This window comes from Musca autumnalis, unplaced genomic scaffold (assembly GCF_047663935.1).
Source record: "Musca autumnalis isolate F117 unplaced genomic scaffold, ASM4766393v1 scaffold_4, whole genome shotgun sequence".
In the NCBI taxonomy this organism is placed as follows: domain Eukaryota; kingdom Metazoa; phylum Arthropoda; class Insecta; order Diptera; family Muscidae; genus Musca; species Musca autumnalis.
This window is the reverse complement of record NW_027411977.1, coordinates 85,382,058-85,406,496: the sequence shown is the minus strand read 5'-3', so window position 1 is coordinate 85,406,496 and position 24,439 is coordinate 85,382,058. Positions and strand designations below refer to the sequence as shown.

General features: G+C 36.4%; 1 protein-coding gene across 29 annotated transcripts in view; it reads left to right on the top strand.

Annotated features, from left to right (window-relative positions):
• Spn (protein phosphatase 1 regulatory subunit spinophilin) overlaps positions 1-24,439 on the top strand; it is a 347,126-nt gene that overhangs the window by 166,183 nt on the left and 156,504 nt on the right. For 3 of the 29 annotated variants that reach the window (XM_073982827.1, XM_073982825.1, XM_073982824.1), the window contains exon 1: positions 12,201-12,687. The exons of 24 other annotated variants lie outside the window; for them this stretch is intronic. The gene's annotated coding sequence lies outside the window, so the exon portion shown is untranslated. Of the gene's footprint in view, positions 1-12,187; positions 12,688-24,439 lie in introns of those variants that run through there. 2 more of the 29 variants (XM_073982826.1, XM_073982828.1) reach the window with 2 other exon arrangements.

Sequence of the window (24,439 nt, the reverse complement as noted above, 5' to 3'; positions counted from 1 at the left end):
TTTATTGATTAAAATAAATAATAAATCAATCAATAAAAACAATAAAATATATATAAAATTTATATTGAAATTTCTTATTTTTATTTAATCGTTGTATCGAATAACTTCATGTTGCAAAGTAAGAAGTTACAATGTTTTTTTATCGCATCCTTCTTTGAAAATCATTTCATTTCATCAATATTGCAATTTTAATTATTTTACGTAGAAAAATCATTGCGAAATATTTTCTTTGATTATTTTTCCACATGACAAAATTCTGATTCTTCTGTGGTTGTAGTAAAAATTAATTTGTTTGCTAATTCTGAATACTCAGTTTATTATTGCTTGTGTATTGTGTATTCTAATTAACGCACAATGTTGTCCCTACCCAGCAAACCAAATGTCTGATGTCCGACACGTCTGAACAATATCTAAACGATTTTTCGTAGAGGAAATAGATCAGATTTTGTACCGTTTTCGTTCCGATGTCGGAAAGAAATTTCCTTTCCGAATTTCCCAAGGATTTTGTTCAGATTTCGTTACGAAATCGGACCGAAATCGATCCGATGTCGCTCCGACATTTCGTTCCGAAATTATGTCAACCACTTCATACAACTTTCGTTAAGATATCGTTACGATTTCGTATCAGATATCGGACGTATCGTCCGAATTTTGTTCCGATTTCGTTAAGATGTCGGTACGATTGGTTTGCTGGGTATATGCATACATATGTATGTGTAGAGTGTTTATGATTTTTATAAGAGATCTATCCATTTTATTTCAAAATATTTAGATAACAAGTTGGCACAAACAACAAAGTGCTGGGCTATTACAAACACTAAACGAAGAGACAAAAATGCCTGGCAGTAATTCAGCTACGAACATTCGTGCTGTCTTTTTTTTCTCAGAGCTATAAAATGAAAGCATGATAGACATTGTTCATAATTAAAACTATGCGGAATGCGTAATGATAGGCGGTGGCGATCGTTAAACATCCCTTCGGCCATCACCCCCATCCCCCCATTTTGCGAGCCTATTTTTTCCGGTCAATTTTTATGAGAAATGTTTGTACAATACACTGGGAAAATAAGTTGGATTTTTTTTGTGCTGTGTTATATGAATTGGGGATATGGCTATTGGCGACGGAACATATTGTGATCGAGAGACCATTTTCCCATATGCCCTGATCAGCGTACGTAAAAATACTTTAAATAAAATTTACAATCGTTTCGTATTTTCCACAGGAACAATACAAAACGAAACGTAACCCACGTTGGCGGAGCTCGCTGTTTAGTTTCGTTTTGTTTACATTCGTGAGAACGAACAAAATGAAAAGCGAAAAGTACTCAACTCCACAAGAGCACATAGAACGCGAAATAGTACTAAACACATGTGAATAAATCAAAAACGTTTGGTGGTTGATAAAATTCACTGTGGTATGCTGTTGAGCAATCACATGTGTGTGTGTGTGCCTGAGTGTGTCATTGACCATACGCACAGCAAACGTTTGCCAAAAATTTTTTTTGTTTCGGTGGTGAATGAAACAGCTCGGCAAAGCATAGCCGAAGTACATTTCAGAAATCGTACGGTTTTCATCTTTTTACATTGAAAAGTTTGTGGTTTTGTTTTGGTTGTGAGAATGAAACGATTCAAAGAAACTGAAAAGTTTGTGGCTTTGTGTGATTGGCACGGGAATCGTTTTGTTTGTTTACGTTCATTGGTCCTGATTACTTTGGTAAGGTCATGTCAAAAAATAATAATGACGTAACCGATCGTCATACATTTTTGTAAAAATAGTTTTTTAGCCACAACAATGAACCATAATTGCGACCTTTAGAGGCTTTTCGTGAAAATATATGTATGTACCTTCCCAGCAAACATTTGGTAAGCACATGTCACTACTTCATGCATTACCGAGTAATGAGTGTTCGTTAAACTCCGCATTATCAGGCAGTACACATATAATGGTTTACACATAACTAATTACTTCCTTACTTACTACTTGCTTACTTAGTAATCAGTACGGTGGCACAGAGCTAGTGTGTCCGAAAACAAATTCTAGGGTTGTGTGTTCAAAGCTCAACTTCGGCATGGTAATTTTTGTTCACAAAAGTACGAAGAAATGTTGATGTACATGGACGTGTAGTGCAGTGTGTTTGGCTACAAATCAGAAGTTCGTGTGTTCAAAACCAGCAGGGAGCGAAATAAAAGAAAAAACAAAAAATGTGGATTGTTGAATTTGAATATAATTTCCCCCAATTGTTGTAAAAATAGAACATACGAGGGTCACTAAAAACCTTCTGGCCTAGGCAACACGCAGTGCCGCCAGAAGTCATTTGATATTTTTTTTGGAAATTTTGACAGTTTTTAGCCTAAGAGTACTCAGGACAGTTTGACATACGACCATGCGTTGTGTTGTTTACAGTGCTTTGATTGAGACACCTCCAAAACATGGTTTTTGAACGTTTTAACAGCATCTTCTGGCGATTGCTGCTATTTTCGGGTTCTTACGCATAGTACCATGATTCGTCAACAGGATCCATCTTATAAACGTCTTTTGAAGTGCCGCGATCGTATTTATTCGAAATTTCATGCTCCGATCGATAGAGGATCCAACGAGAAAAAAACCCATTTTTGCCGCCAAGTGTTCATGCAATATCAAATGTAAGTTGGTGGAATAAATGCCCAAGGATGCCTCTATCTCACGGTATATAGCACTGCGTTCTTGCATCATCCGTTCACGCACGGTTTATTTTTTTCTGGCACAACGGCCGTTTTTGGACGTCCCTCACGAACTTCGTTTGTTTGGCGAGTGTCGGTCACAATTAAATTCATTAAACCAGTTCTTCATAGTGCTATAGTGAGCTAATATGAATCGGGGTGCACTCATTGATATGAGAGAAGTCACCCTTGTCCTTTCAGGGATGTTTGTGGAACAATTATTAGAGGATGGTCCTTTATCGATATACAAAGATTTAAGTTGATCGATGCACTCTTGCTGTGAAGTTGTGAAAAATTATAAAAATTTTTGCAAAGTGATTTTTTAAAGTCACTGTAAAGAACTCAACACATGGTCGTATGCGAAACTGTCCTGAGTACGCTTAGGCTAAAATCTGTCAATCTTTCCAAAAAATTTCAAATTACGCCTGGTGACACCATAGACCAGGGGTGAGCAAATTGTGAAAACGTATTCTTAGTTTTTTGTGAACCATAAACAATTAAAAGTTTATGCAATTTTTTATTTATATTTTTTAATAATTTGCATTGTGGACGATTTTAGACAAAATTGATTTTAAAAAATGTTGAAATAAGTAATGGCACATCAAGAAAAATTAAATATTAATTCTCCCTTAAATTTGCCTCTATCTCTCTCGATTTTGCCCAGCTCTGCCATATACTAACAAAAGCAGGGATGCCAACTGTTCTGAGGCAAAAATCGCTACAGCCACATACGCACCATAGGTTTGTAGCGATTTTTACCTTGAAACAGATCACATTCCTGCTTGAACAGTGGTTTTTGTACATCAAAAATCACCACATGTAGCGGGAAAACCACCAACTTGGCACCCCTGAACAAAAGTGTAGACAAAGAAATCCTCTCACTGAGTGGGAATTGAGTCAGTTTTTAAAATGGCAATAACTATAGAATTTTAAACTATTTATTCTGGTTAAAGGCAATATTTGGGTATTATTTGACCGGATATACATCCTCATATAATAATATTCAACAAAATATTGCAATTTACCCCAAAACATTGTGCAATTGTATCTGTCAAAAGGGTTTTTAGTGACATTCGTATGAGCTAAATAGCTCTTTTTCGACTACCGGAATGTGGTTAAATATGTACTTAAAAACCTGCCAATGAAATCCCCATGTAAAAATAACAGCGTACGTAAAAATACTTTAAATAACATTTCCAATCGTTTTGTTTCGTATTTTCCATTGGAACAATACAAAACGAAACATAACCCAAGCTGGCGGAGTTCGCTGTTTAGTTTCGTTTTGTTTACATTCGTGAGTGCGAACAAACGATAAGCGAAAAGTACTCAACTCCAAAAGAGCAGATAGAAAACTAAATAGTACTAAACACATGTGAATAAATCAACAAGTAAAAAAGTATCAGTCGGCTTTGCCGACACAGATATACCCTCAGCCTGTGTATATTGAAAAAATTTTTTTCACAAAAAAAACCATGTATTTATGGAGTTTTAAAAATTTTGGGCGTTTGAACTGACAAAAATGTTGATTAGGATTAAAGATCAAAAGTTGTGCGGAGGAGATACTAAAAAGAATGGATCTCCAGCCACTACATATGGTAACATAGGGGTTTTTTACAACTTCAGGGATGTTTGCTCAAGAAGTATTGACTTGCCCTGAAACAACTTTTACCATCGTAATTGAGGCAGCGAATGCAAGTTGCTTCAACAAAAATCAAAGTGATTCGAAAGCAGGTCTTAAAGTGAACATGTATCCGAAATTTTGTGTGGGAGGTACCGGATGGAGTGGACAAATATAGTCCATATTTGAACCTGATCTATACCTGGTAGATATATTAGGATGTGTAAAGTATGGTCCAATTCGGCCACTCTCTTCAAGAGTTATCGTACGCACAATTTTTTCGAACATTTTTGAACTTTTGTGGGGGAGGTACCTGATGGAGTGGACCGATATGGCTTATCTTCGAACTTAAACTATGTTTGGAAAGAATATTACTAAGGCCAAACTTTGGACCGAATCGCCAGACCTGTTCGAGAGTTATTTTGCCCTCCAACCTCCACACGGTGTCATAGGGGTTTTTTGCAACTTTGAGGCTATTTTCTCAGGAAGTATGGACTTGCCCCTGATGAAACTTATATCGTCGTATGGAGGGCAGTGAATACAAGTTCCTAAAGCAAAAATCAAAGCGATTCGAGAGATGGTCCTAAACTGAACTTTTCCAAATTTTTGTGTGGGAGGTACCCGACGTAGTGGACCGATTGAGTCCATATTAAAACCTGATCTAAGTCTGGTACATGCTCCACGATGGGCAAAGTATGGACCAAATCGGTAACTCCCTTCAAGAGTTAGCGTGCGCACAAATTTTCCGAACATTTTCGAACTTTTGTGGGGGAGGTACCGGAAGGAGTGGACCGATATAGCTCATCTTCGAACTTAAACTAAGTTTGGGCAAAATATTACGAAAGCCAAAATTTGAACCGAATCGGTTCATCCGTTCGAGAGTTATCGTGCGCTCCAGCCAGCCAGACAGACGGACGGACATTGCTCAATCGACTCCAAATTGTCTGAAACACATTTCGTCCAAACATACTTGGGGTCTAAAACCATTATTTCGATGAGGCACATTTTGCCCGTATGAAAGTGTATATACCCTCGTTAGCATAAATGCTGAGGGTATAAAAACGTTTGGTGGTTGATAAAATATTCACTGTGGTATGTTGATGTTAGTTTATAGGGTTGTTAAGCAATCACATGTGTGTGTGTGTCTGAGTGTGTTATTGACCATAACGCACGTCAAACGTTTGCCAAAAATTCTTTTTGTTCCGCTGGTGAATGAAGCAACTCGGCAAAGTATAGCCGAATTACATTTGGGCAATCGTACGGTTTTCATCTTTTTACATTGAAAAGTTTGTGGTTTTATTTTGGTTATGAAAATGAAACGATTCAGAGAAGCTGAAAAGTTTGTGGCTTTGTGTGATTGGTACGGGAATCGTTTTGTTTGTTTACGTTCATTGAAAAATAATGACTTTTACGGTAAATTTGTAAGTAGTTACTATTGCCAAAATTTACTGAATAAAGTCATTACTTGGTAATGACTTTTTTTGTTGGGCGACATAACATTTTCTTTTCACTAATTTTCTTTAATTCTGAGAATCGTCATGAGGATAGATGTCCAAAACCTTTTTAAAGGTATAATTAAAAAAAATTCAAAGTGGTTTCTGCATGACCTTTTTCAATTGTCATTTTGTCGGCTAGAGAGGGTGTTGAGAGGTAAAGGGTTACCACATGCCTCACCTCTCTCTCCTTCAAACTGACAATAAACGCAAGGGAAATTGCGTAATGTAAATATGGACTTATTAGTAGGCTTAAGTTCATTCGTGCAACAGGAAATAATTTTTGAGAACTTTTTCCTTTTCACACATTTAAAATATATACATTTTTACAATCTATTTGTGCGTGAAGTTTTTTATATTTCAATGGAATAAAGGTTATTTTAGTAAATCATTTTTGAGAAAAATCAAGTCATAACCCTAGTATATATATTCAGAATCAGCTTGCAATTCTACATCGTTATATCGAAGTCCGTCGTCTGTCCGTCTGTGGATCACTAAACCGTCCGAACGGACTAAAGTAGGTGCATAAAATGTTTGTGAAATCTATTCGTATGGCATTGACAATGGACTATATAGGTCCATGTTTTGGTATAGCTCTCATACATATTCACACAGAAAAATAAATGCAACAAATATATAATATGTTTGGGTGCATTATTTTCTCCGTGTATTAATACTATTTGTTGGCCAGCGAATTGGTTGTAATTTGGCATTTTGTGTTCCTAGAGGCTAAAAAATATTTTTACCAAAAAGTGTTTTGGTTTTGGTATAGCCATAGACTGGTACCTCCCGATTTTCGGTATTTTGAAGATCTGAGCCGCATTTTCTAACCTAAATGGGCTAATATTCAGTTTGTAGTCTTCATTGGTGGTATGAAAAGTTTTAGCTTTAATTAGTTTTCGTTGGGAATATAAAATTTTCCATTTGAAACTTGTCGGGATAGGTTCACGCCTTCATTTAGCCCCCATAGAAAGTAATCTTCCGATTTTCGGTACTTTAAAGATTTATCCTCATTATTACATCGTAATGGATAAAATTTGGTATTTAGTCTTCGTTAGGAGTATACAAATTTCCACCTAAAATTTGTCGGTATAGGTCCACGCATCCATTTAGCCCCCATAGAACGGTATCTCCCGATTTTATGTATTTTGAAAGTTTTAACCTCATTTTCACGCCGAAATGGCTGAAATTATTAGATTTCAAGGAAAAATGTCTACACGTCGGTTCAAGAATTAAAGACAGAGTGAATAAAATTCATTGAAAATTTTTTCAAATACAAAAGTTCATTTTCAGATGTTACTTTGATTTATAAAAAAAGTATTTTGTTGACATACAATAAATTCAAACAAGTATATCTAACATCCCCTCTCAACGAAATGAATCCTTAACTAAAAACTTAAACTTAGATGAAGCCAAAGGTTTGGTTAAGAAATCAGCTCGTTGTTGATCGGTTGAACAATACAATAAATCAATTACACCATCATTTTCTAAATTCCTTATGTGATGATACCTAACATCAATATGTTTTGTTCTTGAACTAAACTTTGGTGATTTTATAATCCTTATACAACTTTGGTTGTCTTCATACATAGGTATTGCATATGTGATTGTTATTGCCATATCTTGTAGTAATTGCTTTATCCATAATAGTTCTTGTGCTACATACGACGCCGCTATAAACTCAGCTTCTGTAGATGATAGTGCAATTGTTGACTGCTTCTTTGAAGACCAAGAAATTGCGTTGTCGCCCAGCAAAATTAGATAACCACTTGTTGATTTTCGATCCTCATGATCTCCAGCCCAATTTGAATCCGAGTAACATTTGATTTCAAGTTCCGAGTCCGATCTGATTACTAATTTACTTTGTGCTGATGCCTTCAAATATCTAACGACCTTCTTAGCAGCTTTCCAATCACATTTTCTTGGCGTTTCAACTCTTCGACATAAAATAGAAACGGCTGCGGCTATGTCTGGTCTTGCAGTGATTGATAGATGAAGAAGCATTTCTAAAATTGATCGGTATCTATCATTATTTGGTAAAAGGTTATCTTCGTGCACAATCTTGGGAAATTCTGGATCCATTGGAATTTGCGAACATTTGCTTTTTCTTCTAATTTCGTCTCAATTGCCAATTTTGATATCTTCTCATTTTGATGAAGTAGAAAATCTTCTCCATTATCACATCGAAGAATTTTTAAGTTCTTTCCAGTAAAATTTTGAACTTCAGCAACGAATTCTTTAAACTTTAAAGTAACCTCATCTTTCTTCAATAAAAGATAAACTTTCGTATATCGCGAAAAATCATCGATAAAAGTCAAAAAATATTTCTTTCCAGTTTGTGAGCTTACTTGAAGTGGTCCGCAAACATCCGAATGTACGAGCTTTAATACCTCCTTAGTTTCGCTCCCTTTTGGTAATGGAATCCTCGTCATCTTGGATTTTGTGCATATATCACAAAATTTATTGTCTTCACAATTCTGTATACAAATACCTTCAGCTAAATTTGGTAATTTCTTGAAATCAGCAATATTTCGGGGACCTAAGCGTCGATGCCATAAATGAACACATGCTAACGAATGATTTTTAGTTGTATTCTGTTTGTATTGATTTCTTTCTTGTAAAACATAGAGATTTTCAGTTGCTAAACCCTCGGCTAGGAACTTTCCTCCCTTTTTGATGATACATTTGCCTTCATTAAATATAACCGTGCATCCTTTTGAGGTCATAGCTTTCACGGACATTCGACTTCCATTGAGACCGGGAACATATAGCACATTTTGAAGCAGGATTTGATTGTGTTTTCCTTCTATTAAGCCTTCTCCAATCCCCTCTGCATCTAAAGCCTTTCCGTCAGCTACATACACTTTACTATTCCTGGTCTCCAACTTATTGAAGAATTCCAAATTACTAGTCATATGAATGGATGCTCCGGAATCGATAACCCATCCATTCGTGCTGTTAGAAACATTCAAACATACCTGACCAGATACCAATTTGCTTTCTTCGTCTTTCTCCTTTTTTTCCATTTAAAACAATCTTTCTTTAAATGTCCCAGCTTGTGGCAATGATAACACTTAATGGGCTTACGTTTCTTGAACTTTCCTTGTTGTGTCTTTAAGGCTTCATTTTCTGCCATATTATTGGAATTTCCAGTTTCACATCTGCGTTCACATTCATCCAAAAGTTTTTCTTGAATATATTCCAGTGTGATAGACTCTTCCGGCTGACCTTCAATTGATGTAACTAATGCCCCAAAAGACTTCGGCAAACTATTCAACATAATGGCCACCATAGAACTATCCTTGACTTCCTCGCCCATATCTAGCAATTGTGCCCTTATAACATTCAAACTATTGATGTGATCTTGCTTATTTTCTCCTTCTGTCATTCTTTTGTCATATATCCGACGTAACAAATGTAACTTAGACGTCATAGTTTTTCTTTCATAGGTCCTTTTTAATGTATTCCACATGGATTTTGCTGTTGTTGACATCCTGATAAGATGTATTTGCGAATTCTCCACACACATTGCTATAGTTGCTTTGGCTTTCTGATCTTGTTTGTTGAACTCCACTGTAACAGGATTTGGCGTATCCTTTTCCACAATATCCCACAAATCCATTTGAATTAAATACATTTGCATCTTAAATTTCCATTTAAAATAATTACAGGAATTTAACAACGGAAACATCACTTTTTGCTCCATTCCGAATGCTCACGAATATCTGTACACAAATTAATTATATTTTTATAATCGGCGAATGGGCTGGGCCCATAACCTATTAGATTTCAAGGAAAAATGTCTACACGTCGGTTCAAGAATTAAAGACAGAATGAATAAAATTTATTGAAAAAATTTTCTAATGCAAATGTTCATTTTCAAATGTTACTTTGATTTATAAAAAAAATATTTTGTTGACAAACAGTAAATTCAAACAAGTATATCTAACAGAAATTTGGTATTTGATCTTAGTTGGGAGTATACAACTTTCCACCTTAAATTGTCGGTATAGGCACACGTCTTAATATAGCTCCCATGGAACGGTATCTCCCGATTATCACACCGAAATGGCTGGATTTGGTAATTAATCTTCGTTGGGAGTATTCAGCTTTCCGCCTGAATTTTGTCGGTATAGTTCCAGTATAGTTGTTTTAAAAAATAAATCGGTTGTAATTTGTTTAGTTTTTGATACTCGTACGAACGTCATTTCAGTTTTAAATATAAGATTACCATTTTTTATTAATTAATTGTAATTATATATTGAAAGTTTTAAATTAATTGTTATTTATTCTATGTTCCAGGTATGTTGAATTCTATAAAATTAATATTGGTGAGTAATTTTTACGTTGATATAACCATCGTTATCATTGCCTGATTAATCACAGTTAGGGATTTGTTCTCTTTCTGAGTTGTCATCAATTTAGAATACACAAAGTATATGTGATCAATTTCCACCATAAGGAAAACTCATATCTTTGAAAATATTTTAAATTGAATGGCATCATAGAGTGATCATTTCTACCACAAAACTTTCTACTACACGCACAGAAAAAATATTTTTCGCTTTTGTTGGAACAAAAATATATGTTTTGGTTCCAAAAATGTATTTGTTTTGTTCAAACATTGTAATCCAAATCCAAAAATACCATCTTTTGTTCCAAACATAGAAAACAAAAACAACTTTCGAATTTCCGCAATATTGTTAAAATCGTTAACAATACCGATTGTAGGAACTATCATAATCTAATTTTGTTTACAAAAAGTATTGTCAATACAGAAAACCAGCCCAGAAATTTTTGATTTGAGTGCATATACTTCTCATATACACTTTTCGCATAACTTGGATATAAATGTCGCGTATAATATTGCAATCATTGATGAACACAATACATGGTTTGCTGCATTGGCTGACAACAAAGACAAACAAAAAGCCACAAAAACCCACCACAGCATAAGGAATAATTAAACACCATAACAAACATGAAAAGGAAAGAAGAATGAAACAAAACAGAAACAAATAAAAACAAGATTCTCACAAGTACATACACACAAAAACAAAGGTAAAGGCAGCATGTCATACAAACACACCACAACTCACCAAAATTGTTTTTTCAACACGGCATCGAACAGCGAGAGAAGAGAAACAAATTTTCGATGAAAAGAGAGAAATATTGTTCAGTTGACACAAACTATTTTTGGATTTACAATACTACATGAGGAATCCAACAATATGTTAACAATACATATTTTGCTCTTGGAATATTGTTGGATCAAACATATTTTTTTCTCTGCGTGTACAAAAGTATACTCCGATAAAACAAAATTTCTCACGCACGTATTGTTTTCTTAACCTTATATTCCGCAATAAAATATCTGGTTGCTGCAATAATACATATTTTTAGATAAATGCTCTTCGCTTGGGCTTAACTCCAGTTTAGTAAAAACTCTCCGATTTTTCTGAAAATTTTTCCAGAGGTAGATATTGTTGCGCTGATCACGGGAATGTATAATTTACTTGGGGGAGGGACCCGGTTACCCGGTTATTGGACACGAAAGTCCGGGTACAAAACCCGGGATAGACCCGGCTCTACTGAGCCCGATTGCTAGAAAATTGGTATTATTGGAAAACTTATGGAAATACCTATCCAACAAGTTGTCATATTTTCGGGTATATAACCCAAAAACTGATTTTTGGACCCGAATTTTTTCATAAAACCCTCAAAAAGTAGGTTTAGTTGAGCCGAGTCTAAACCGAATTTGGGGTCCAATAACCGGGTAACCGGGTCCGTTCCCCAAATTATACGTTCCCGCGATCAAAGCAACAATATCTACCTCTGCAAAAAAGTTTCAGAAAATTCGGAGAGTTTTGAGGTGAGGTGATCGTCGATTTGGGACCGTATATGAAACCGTTACTGAAAAAAAAACATTTTCACTTATCCTTCCCATGGATGGCAGTGTTAGAATATGCAAAGCCAAGGCACATGTATGTAGTTGAACTCTTTTTGTTTTCGATCACAATTTGCTTAATTATTTTGACTCTTGTGCGTCGCTACTAGAAATGCTGTGCGTCGTCGCTACCCCTACAAGTGCTGTTGGGGCGTCTGCCATCGCCTCAATGCAGAGTAGCTCTCTGTTTAAGTGTTTTGTTATTGTTTTCTTTTTGTTTTGAAAAAAGTCAGAGAAAAGTATTTTCAATGATCATCATCATCATCGTGATCCGCCACAGTAGTACATATTTTGGATAGCGCAAAAAAAGACCTAAACGCAATTGAACCGAAACGAAAAAAAGAGCAAACAAAACCCAAACAAATGGTCGGTCAGAGAACAAAACTCAAATTTTCTTTGTTCCAAGAGCTTTAAAAAAAAGAATTCTGCCATTCCAATGTTTGTTTCCTCGAGAGGAATCATAGCTCGTCGTTGAATATGGTGGCGCGGTGTTGCTGTTTGTGTTGCAATATTCAGTTGTGCGGTAACGTTTGACGACTGAATTTTAATTTTGTTCCTTTGTGGTGAACATACAACGCGTACGCGAACGCGTTTTGATTAATGGATGAAGCAAAGAAAAACGACAACGAAGCGTAAAATTTCCTCCTGTTCGTGGAAGTGAAAATGCAAACAAGAATCGAATTTCTGTGAATGAAAACGAAAGTCGTCGGCAAGATTGTCTTTGATGAAAACAATAAATAATTTCAAATACAAATTTCTGAGAATTTTAAGGCGAAAGTTATCGATAATGAAATATTTGTGAAAAAAATGCCAAATAAATTTAGTGAATGAAGTGAAATGTTTCTAGTGAATCAATAAAAAATGAAAACATAATTCTATTGCCACTATCAAAGTTAATTTAAAGTAAATATATTTACTTCTTTAAATATGTATGTATACTTACATGTGTTTGAAGGAGAGCATGACCAACATGTTCTCTGCCAATATGCTTCGATCTCTATCACTAAACTTATGAAAAACAAAAAGAATTTGAAAACAATTTGTTCGATATTTGTTTATCTTTGCAAAAAACAACCCCATAAACATTCTATTGGCTTTTCATTGAACGGCAATTATCATCGTCATTATTTGCCTTCAATTTTGTTTTTGTTCAAAAGTAAAATCAATGCATTTTGTTGGTCGGTAAAGAGAGCGAGAGTGATACGAGGAAGTTTTCCAAAATATTGAAAATAAATTGCCATGTTGATATGGAAAATGAAGAGCTGAAAATGCTATTTGATATATTCCAGATCCACAAAAGAATATACGAATTTGCTTCAAAATACGTGGAATCTGTAGTAAGGCTATACCAACAATTTTTGGTTGGCAAAATTCTGATTCACAGAGAACACGAAATATTCAATTACGTTAAACTATGTTTGGAATAAATTTTTGAATAAGTTTGAAAGTTATCTTTGCACACTAGGCAAAGATAAAAATGTGCCGGCAGGGGGTTTTTTGAGCTTTTGGGCTATTATCTCAGGAAGTATGGACTTGCACCGGAATAAAATTATACCGTTGTAATAGGAATCGTGAAAAAAACATCTGAAAAAATTTTCAAATAGATCCGAGACGAATCCTCAAACTGCACTTTTCCCAAAATTGTGTGTGGAAGCTACCGGAAGAACGGGACCGTAATATTCCATATTCCAACCTGATGAAATAATATGATGTTCAAAGTTTGGTGGAATCAGAAATAACTGCGAGATTTATCTTGCGGATTTGCCATTTTAGGTGGTGGCGTTTGGGTTTCATTATCTCAGGAAGTATGGGCTTGCCCCGTTGTAAAGGAGGCCGCAAGGACAAGCTGTTGAAACAGTTGTGAAAAAGACCCGAGAGGAGCTGTTAAACTTCACATTTCCGAGTTTTGTGTGAGAGGTACCCGAAGGAGTGGACCGATATAGTCCATATTTGAACCCGATCTATAATACGATCTTCATAGTTTAGATTTTACAGAAAAATGTTGAACTTTTGTGGTGGTACCCGAAGGAGTGGACCGATATGACCCATCTTCGAACTTAAACTAAGTTTGGGCAAAATTTGGTTCGTATCGGTTGATCCGTTCGAAAGGGATAGGGCTCAATCGATTCCAAATTGCCAGAGACGAATTTCGTCCAAACATAACTTGGGTCTAAAACCATTATTTCGATGAGGCACATTTTTGGTCGTATCAAAGTTGATATACCCTCGTTATTAGTCGGCTTTGCTGACAGAGATGTACTCTCAGTCTGTGTGTATTGAAACAATTGTTTCCAAAAAAAAAAAAAAAAAAAATTTATGCATTTAGGGGGTTTTCAGAATTTTTGGCGTATGAACTTGCCCACAAAAATATAGGATTTGAATTAAAGCTCAACAATTTTTTTGGGGAGATACCTAAAGGAATAGACCAACATAGTTCATTTTGGAAGTGGGTCTTATTTTGGGAGTCATTCCTCTCGATTGATATGGCGCCCACCAGTAATTCCAGTTGGTCACCATATGATTTAGACGTTCTGACCACTATATCAATAAACATGGACTTCCCCACTATAAACAGGAACACTAAAAAAAAAATAAAAATTTCCAAAGGATCCGCACTTAAACAAAAATGTGGAACATTTGTGTGGGTGATTCCCTAAGGCGTGGACCGATAGGGCCCACTTTTAAACATATACTAAGTTTCGACAAAACATTTCGAAATCCAAAGTTTGGACCAAATCGGTTGGTCCGTTTATGAGATATTGAGTGTATGGTAAGTGTACCATGTTAGCGAATATTTTCCAACTTTTGTGGGAAGGTATCGAAAGGAGTGGACTTATAAGCACCATCTTCGAATTTCATTTAATGTTCGAAGAAATATTATGCAAAGTGTGGACCAAGGCAGTATTCGGTTCGGGAGTTGTCGTGCACACCAGCCACTACACTTGCTGCCCGTAGGAGTTTTTTTATAGTTTTCGGGTCATTTTCTCAAGAAGTATGGACTTGCCACTCAAAAAACGTGTAGCATCGTGATAGGTGCCTTGAGTGCAAGAAAAATCAAAACTATTTTCCTTAGAGGATCTGTGGTCGAAATAATTGTGCAGATGGCAGGGTCACCGCCAAAAAATTGTAAATACCGCGACATCGGGCAATATTATTTAAAGATTTTACTAGCGCAGAGGATAGCTGTCTCGATAAGCTTTCAAATGGTACTCATGTTTTCCTGGCAGAATTTTCCGTAAATACCCTAAACGATATTTTTTTTACAAAGAAAAACATTTTTAGAATTTTTCTTAAAGGATCTGTGGTCATAATATTTATCTTTATTGCAGGGTTTATCCCAAAAACAGTAAATATAGCGACATCGCGCATTATTTATTTTATTAGCGCAGGGGATAGCTGTCTCGATAAGCTTTCCAATGGTACCCATGTTTTCCTGGCAGAATTTTCCGCAAAGACCCTAAAAGGGATATTTTTTAACAAAGAAAAACATTTTTGAATAGCTCTGTTAACATTAACCGTGCTCTGCTAACTCGCTGTTAGCAAAGGCGTTAACAGAGCGCTTTGTGTCTTCGATAGAGTGAGTTGTGTCTTCGCTAGAGTGATTTATGTCTTCGCTAGAGTAATTTCTGTCTTCGCTAGAGTGACTTGTGTCTCCGCTGGAGTGATTTGTGTCTTCGATAGAGTGATTTGTGTCTTCGATAGAGTGATTTGTGTCTTCGATAGAGTGATTTGTGTCTTCGATAGAGTGATTTGTGTCTTCGATAGAGTGATTTGTGTCTTCGCTAGAGTGATTTGTGTTTTAGTTACAGTGATTTGTGTCTTCGCTAGAGTGATTTATGTCTTCGCTAGAGTGATTTGTATCTTCGCTAGATTGATTTGTGTCTTCGCTAGATTGATTTGTGTCTTCGCTAGATTGATTTGTGTCTTCGATAGAGTGGTTTGTGTCTTCGTTACAGTGATTTGTGTCTTCGCTAGATTAATTTGTGCCTTCGCTAGAGTGACTTATGTCTTCGCTAGAGTGACTTATGTCTTCGCTAGAGTGATTTGTGTCTCCGCTGAAGTGATGTGTGTCTTCGCTAGAGTGATTTGTATCTTCGCTAATTAAATACGAATTTATCTTAATGGGCATGTCGATAGGGTCCATCTGGACACAATACTTGTGACGTCTATAGGGGTTTTTTTGGGGTTTTCAGCAAATTTCTCAGGAATTGTGGACATGGCAAAAAAAATTTACCGTCGTAAATAGGGCCGCCTACGCTACATGTTGCCAAAAATTTAAAAACGATGCCAGGCGAGTCCTTACGCTGCACTCTTTCTAAACTTTGTGTGGGAGGTATCCGAAAGAGTCGTCCGATGTAGTCAATTTTCGGACGTCCGAGACTGCAAGAAATAATACAATGTAGAACGTCTGGACCTATCTGATTTGCCATTTAAGTTGGTCCTGATGACAGCTTTTACACCATGGAGCCTTTACACCATTATCTCAGGAAGAATGGAGTTGTCCCCGAAAGAAATTGTCCCGTCGTAAAGGGTTCCACAAGGACAAGGTGCTGTGTGGAAGTATCCGAAGGATACCGATATTTTGCATGTATTAGTCCCATTTGACCACAGAATCAGTTGTGTTTCCAGAGGCTAAGAAACATTTCTACCATAAAATTTACATATGTTCACGTTTTGATATAGTCCCCATAGGACGGTACTTCCCGATTTTCGGTATTTTGAAGGTTTTAGCCTCATTATCACACCGAAATGGCTGAAATTTGGTATTTAGTCTTCGTTGGGGGTACAAAACTTTCCACAGAAATTTGTAGGTATAGGCCCACGCCCTCATATAGCCCTCACAGAACGGTTCCTCCAGATTTTCGGTATTATGAAGGTTGTGGCTACATTAATCCACCGAAATGGCTGAAATTTGGTATTTGGTCTTCATTTGGGGTATTAAACGTTCCATATGAAATTTGTTGGTATAGGTCCACGCCTTTATATAGCCCCCATTGAACTTACCTCCCGATTTTCGGTGTTTTGAAGGTTGCGGCCTGAATATTCCTCAGAAATGGCTGATATTTGGTATTTAGTCTTCGTTGGGGGTATAAAACTTTCTCCCAGAAACTTGTCGGTACATGTCCACGCCTTAGTATAGCCCCCATAGAACGGTACGTCCTGATTTTCGGTATTTTGAAGCTTGTGACCTCAATATCCCACAGAAGTGACTGAAATTTGGTAATAAGTCTTCGTTAAGGGTATACAACTTTCCACCTGAAATTTATCGGTATAGGTCCGTGTCTTCATATAGCCCCCATAGAACGGTACCTCCTGATTTTCGGTATTTTGAAGGTTGTGACCTCAATATCCTACCGAAATGACTGAAATTTGGTAGTTAGTCTTCGATAAGGGTATACAACTTTCCACCTGAAATTTGTCGGTATAGGTCAACGCCATCATATAGCCCCCATACGACGATATCAATTTTCGGAATTTTTGAAATTCACTTCAATACAGTTCGTGGTGGAGGGTATAAAAACGCTTAACGCTTTTCTTACTTGTTCAGTATACGAGGCTTCGACTTCTTTTTCCTGAATTCCGGGTACGACTGGTGTCAACACATATAATTTAAAATTATCCAATTTTTTAAACTTAACCGAAGCCGGCTGGCTGCTTACGTAACTATATTTCTATTTCTGACGCTGGAGAGGAGTAGAAATCGGCCTGTACGATTCACTTTTGCTGGCATCCTTGCCTGCCTACAGTAGTGTACCACTCTGCCCATTTTCCAGACTTCGGATACAATTGTGGCACCGCTTCGTATCAATCCTATCTGGTGCACCGCTTCGTATTAGTCCTAGCTACCTTGTTTTCAGGGTTCGATGTTGACGCCAATTCACTTTTTCAGTCTTCAATGTTGCAATCCTTAAAATGATCTAGCCACTTATTCCGATTGTTCTCATAAATCAACCTTCCAGTGTAATGTCCCTAGCTTGGGCTCACTACGATTGGCTCGACGGAGCTCATCACGCTTATCTGCTATGCCCGCCGCCCCTGCTGGAAAATTTGGTTTCATTTCTAATATTGGGCATGCGAGCGGTTGAAGTTGTGATGACGTCCCGGCACATCGACAGGTCAATTATCATTTCTATCATTGATGATTTTGTAGTCCTGGCAGAATTTTCCTTAAAGGATCTGTGATCAAAAACCCTTATTGCAGGGTCATTCCCAAAAAACGGTAAATATCGCGATATCGGGCAATATTTTTTAAAGATTTTGTTGGCTCAGGGGATAGCTGTATCGATAAGCTTTCCAATGGTACCCATGTTGTCCTGGCAGAATTTTCCTTAAAGGACCTAAAAAGAATATTTTTACAAAGAAAAACATTTTTGAACAGGTCTACTAACTTCAACAGTGCTCTGCAAACGCGCTGTTAGCAGAAGCTTTTGCTGAGCGGTGGTTTGTGTCTTCACTAGAGTGGTTTGTGTCTTTGCTAATTAAACACGAATTTTTCTTAATGGGCATGCTGATATGGCCCATCTTCGGGTGAACACAATACTTCTGACGTCTACAGGGGGTTTTTGGGTTTTTGAGTCAATTTCTCAAGAATTGTGGATATGACAAAAAATAATGTACCGTCGTAACTAGGGCCGCCTACGCTACATGTTGCCAAAAGTTTTTGAGCCAATTTCTCAAGAATTGTGGATATGACAAAAAATAATGTACCGTCGTAACTACGGCCGCCTACGATACATGTTGCCAAAAGTTTAAAAACGATGCCAGACGAGTCCTTACGCTGCACTCTTTCCAAACTTTGTATGGGAGGTATCGGAAAGAGTCGTCCGTAGTAGTCAATTTTCGGACGTCCGAGACTGCAAGAAATAATACGATGTAGAACGTCTGGACCTTACGGGTTTGCCATCATGATGGCAGCTTTTACACCATGGAGTTTTTACACCATTATCTCAGGAAGAATGGACTTGTCCTCGAAAGAAATTGTCCCGTCGTAAAGGGTGCCGCAAGGACTCGGCGCTGTGTGGAGGTATCCGAAGGAGTAGGAGGAATCTGGAAAGAATAATAATATGTACAAAATTTGAACTAAATCGATTTCTCCCGTCAAAAGTTATCGTTTACACTATTTTACAGAACAATTTTGAATTTTAGTGGGGGAGGTACACGAAGCAGTGGACCGATCGTACCTAACGCTAAGATCGTACACTCGTTCGATCTCCATGCCGTGCTGAGGTGCAGAATACAGGAAAGGTAGTGATTAAACAGTTCCTGAGATATCATCTCATCTTGCGGTACTCTCTCGTTTACTCTACTTGCTGTCGACTTCTTCTTAATAAATTCCAGGTACGACTGGCGTCCACGCATATAGTTTATAATTATCCAACATTTCAAACTTGGTCGGAGTCCGCTCGATGTCCTCAAACAGCGAAGAGTGCTTGACAGTATCAAAGGCTTTTGAGCGCCACCAACACTGGCCCATTGCACGGCTTATTATGATGGTTGACTCCTCAACTAATATGGGTGGAGACCGAGAGCAGCGATGTTGTAGTGATGTGCTGCTTACGTAACTATATTTCTATTGCTGACGCTTGGGAGGAATAGAGCTACCGGTGACAAAAGCGAAAGCGGCCTGTACGATTCACTTGTGGTGCTTTAACATCGGAACGAAAAGGGTTTCTATGATTAATGAAAGTGCGGGGTTCAGAGGTGATGAAATCGATCGGTCTGCTGATCTAGGCAATTATAGGCAGATAGTCTGATCCAAGAGATACGCCGGTTATTACCTAGAACCGAATGGCACAAGTCATGGTGAACATTAAAGGCCCCTAAGGTCACTCGTTTTTGCGCGCTAATGTTGAGTCTATAGTCTGAAGTCCATATATTAATCGGCGGGATTTATACGTTAAGCAAATTTACCTCGACAATTCCATACCTGATTGTTACCCCCATGTATCCGGGACGTAGTAAGAAATGCATCCCGACACCAACGAACAAAAATTTATATTTTTATTGTTCTTACGTCTAAGCTTGTGGCATATAGCTTCGACATGCGCCGACAAAGTGAACATGTAGGTGTAGTTGGTGGTCGAAATTTTTCTACCATTTCATGTGGTGAACTGTATCCCCAGACTTAGTGGCGAATTTTTGAATCTTCCTCAGACCTTCAAAAATGACATTACTGAAGGTACCTGACGCTAAGATCGTACAGTCATCCGCATACGTTACGACCTCAATGCCGTCCGGTGGGGTAGTGATTAAACAGTTCCTGAGGTATCATCTCATCTTGCGGAACTCTCTTTTTCACTCTACGAGGCTTCAACTTCTTTTCCTTAATTCTGGGTACGACTGGCATCAACACATATAATTTAAAATTATCCAATTTTTCAAACTTAGTCGAAGTCCGCTGGCTGCTTATGTAACTATATTTATATTTCTGATGCTGGAGAGGAGTAGAACTACGGGTGACAAAGGTGAAACGATTCACCTTTGCTGGCATCCTTGCATGCCTACAGTTTTTAAGCCTATTTCTCAGGAATTGTGGACATTACAAAAAAATGTACCGTCGTTACTAGGGCCGCCTACGCTACATGTTGCCAAAAATTTAAAAACGATGCCAGACGAGTCCTTACGCTGCACTCTTTCCAAACTTTGTGTGGGAGGTATCCGAAAGAGTCGTCCGATGTAGTCAATCTACGTCGTATTAAAGTTCGGTAGCTGAGTGTTCTTTTCGAACGAATATTCTTTGCAAAGCATACCTTAGGAAAAAGTTGAGAAGTTGTAACTTTTTTTTTATTTTGAGTGGTGAAAGAGGAAATTACCCTCGGAATCAGAGTCGGAAAAATAACTAGGCTGAAATTGGAATTCTTTTTGTTGAGGTACCATAGCAGCCGGAGCCTCAGGCTCCAGGTTGGGTTTCTCCAGCCGGATTTCGTTACCCGGCTGTTACATATTTTTTCTTTTTGGTCCGTCATCGCCAGTCTTCAACAGGTCGGCTAGTAGTCCATACGCTCCTGCTAATGTTTTTATATTTGAAATTCTCGGAATTAAAAAGGGAAGTTTTATACTCGTTGCCGAAAGTTTTTCTGAATGAGTATGGGACCTACTTCTTGTAATCGTGTCTAAACGGCGTATCTGAAGACACCAAAAAAAGTAGCCGACATTATACTGAGGAATATTTTTGCACCCGTTGAACACTGGCATATTCTCCTTAAATTCCTCTACGACTTCCTTAATATCTCAAGAATTTAAAATCGTTCTACAAAAACTATTTTTAATTTTCTTCCCATTTTTTTTAATAAACCAAACAACAAAACATTTTGAGAACGCCGGAAAAGAATGCAAGAGGCCTCATTCCCAGACATAACCGAATGTGATGTAATTTCAAACATGACAATGCATAATAGTGGCACGACAAATCGACATACATTTGTACATGCATTTATTCTACCATATCTACAAGTACTTCAGAAAAATATAAAAATGAAAAAATAAATAATTTTTTTTTTTATAAATTTCTTTTCATTCTAAAATATGCAATAGAATTAAAAATAACATGAACACTCCTCGGGAAAAAATAAGAAATTGTATTTTATTTTTGTTTGTAATGGGAAGAAAGAGTGGAATAACAAAACCCAAAGTATTCAAGCTTGCAGCATTGATGCGGATGATGATGATGATGATGAAAATGCTACTCTATGCAAGAAAATACAATTTCTTAGAGGCAATTTGAAAAGACGACGACTGCTACAACTGAGCATTTACTACAACCTCCTCACAAATGCTACAGCTAAGAACAAAAATAACACCATATTAACAATTGCAACAGTTGCTGTCTTTACTCCAAGTGGCAGCAGTGCCCCATCCATCTATTTATCTACCCGTTTCCTAAACAGCATCACAACTGACTGACGCCATGCACTTGTGCTGCTGCCGCTGCATCAGCTAGACATTGCATAAATTGTCATTCATTGGCCTCTTGTCGTACGGTGGTTTAAATAGGAATATTTTTGTGTTAACGAAGGGTACTTTTCTTGCTTACTTGATAATCATATGAATAAACCGCGAAATATCCCTTGTTATCTGCCCTTATTGCCTTGCCAAAACCAGCTTGATGCATATGCATGTTCGAGCACGTACCTGTTTTGGCACGAACTCTTGAACTCGACAATTTTACACGAGCGTGTCATGTGTTTTCTTTACTTCTAGTTCTCGATGGAGAAGACTGTAGTTATAGGACAGGATATAGAACGCCAATCGAACCAATGTTCATTAGCACGAATATTACTCTATCTCTTAAAGAAAACAATTTTGTCTTTATCTAGACGTGTCTTTATCTAGACGTTCATAGACAAGACCACTGGTCTTGATAGAATGTCTCCATAGGGATGGCCACAGGTCTTCAAAGAGAAGATCACAGGTCTTCATTTAAAAGAAAACAGGTTTTCATAAAAAAACATGTCAATATCAGGTGTAGTGTGATAAAGGGTACAAACTGGTGGATCCGCCCCCACTATGGCCTCCGCCTACTTGTACGTGTTACCATAAAATTACGGGAGCATATGATGTGTGTTTGCATATTTTTATGTATTTTTAATGGTAAAAAAAACACTGTCTGCTGACCTATAAAAACCACAGTCTTGGCGCGTTTGGAAAATCACATGAACTAAAATAAAACGTCAACAACAGTAGAGAGGAGCAATATATTATTTTTATGCTCAGCAACAGCAAACATGAAAATTTTCATTGAAATAAAAAAAAAAAAAAAACAAATCCGTTTAGAGAAGTTTTCCCTTAAAAAACGGAAAGACAATCGAAATAAAACAATTTCTTTTTTTTTTGATTCTCAAATAAATCGAAATCATTTTTATTTAAGATTTGTGAAAGGTTAATACCAAATGACGAAATCAATTACCAAAGAAAAGCAGCAACGACGACGACACACGAAAAATACGATACTTGGCAATTGTTTTTCGTTTTTTTTGCTCACAGAGGAAATGACAATGTTTTGTGGTTTTTATTTTTTGCTATTGTTTTATTTTTTGGGAAAATAGCATTCAAACGGAAATAGATTTCAAATGTACACATCTATATTTTATAAAAGGGTGTCACGAGGTAGAATTGGTTTATATTTTTTAAATGAAATTGTGATATATAACTTAACTTTTGCTTATATTTTTCATTCTTATATAAAAGCAAACAAAATAATGAAAAATATCCTATATCGAAAACTAAAATTTCTATTTCAGAACCTGCAAGAAGCTACAAATTTTTATTATTTTTTACAGTGCACTATAGGTAATTTGCCCTGTTTTTGAGGCAAAAATTAATAACAGCGGAGTTAAAGGATTTTTTAACATTTTAAATTATTTATGTGCAAAAGTGAGATAAAACAAAGATTTTTACAGATAAATTCGGATATAAGGAACAACGGTTATAAGGAACTACGCATATAACGAACTAAGCTATTTTTTCCAATGTCATTTTCATTAGTTTTCTTATACACAACAAACTGTTGAAAACGATCACGGTAGTAAATAACAAAAATTTTGTCCCCGCGAGTAGATTTTCCAACGAATTGTTACTACAGTTTTCTATATTTTATTAAAATACGTTAATAAGGAAGAGTTTAGTACTCCTTTAAACCGTATCAGTGATTAATATGTAAAAGAGAGATAAAATAAAGCTTACTACCGCCGCACCGTTTATAGAAAACCACGGATATACCGAACAATTTGTCGCCATTACTTATTTTACTTGCAATGAAATTGTAAACAACAATATTTTTTTAATTTTTCAAACCAAACTTCCACAATTTTAAGACTTTTTATTGAGAAGTAACCTAATAAAATCTCATACATATCAAAAAACGGGCAAAATCGGGTTTTGAAACCTAGTAATACCAATGCAGAAGACTTTCAGTAATGTGTTCTAGGTGGCAAAATCAAAGCCAAACACGGCCAATTTAGTATAAGTCTATATGAAATGAGTTTAAGAAAAATAAAATATTTATTTCTGACTTTTTGTGTTTTTGGTCGCTACCCAAAATATTTAAACTATATTATATATTAAATAAATTCCTCTCGCAATTGCCAATCTATTCCATTTTACATATATTTATATTTGGTTTATTTTTCCGCGGTTTTAAATACATTGAAATATGCCTTACAATATATATATTTTTTATTTCTTCTTCGAAATTCTCACTTTGACTGCAATTTAAACCGCGATAATGGCGCTATTTTGAAAAATGTCATTCATATTTATAAATTTGTACATGTTCTTTTTTCAATGCCAACTAAAAAATTATTATTATTAAAAGTTGCAAAATCGACTTTTTGCCTCAAAAACTGGGCAAATTACCTATAGTGCAGTGTTTTATTTAACTTGCTTTGGTGTCCGTTTTGTTCAAATCTGGTAACTCATTTTTAAAACAGTTGCAGTTGACCAATCGAATTGAATTTTTTTTTTTTTGATATTATAAAACAAAAAAATGTTATCGTAGTTAAAATTAGTAGCATCTTGAAGGTTCTGGAGCAGCCATAAAGTTTGTTATTTTTCCTTCTCACATACGTTTGTAAAAGTTCTCAATTTCATTATACCCCATTGTTAGTACATATTTGTATTGAAAACACACACGTTTGTTTATCTTGTCAATTTTCAATATCATTTGTTCGCGAGACCATTAAA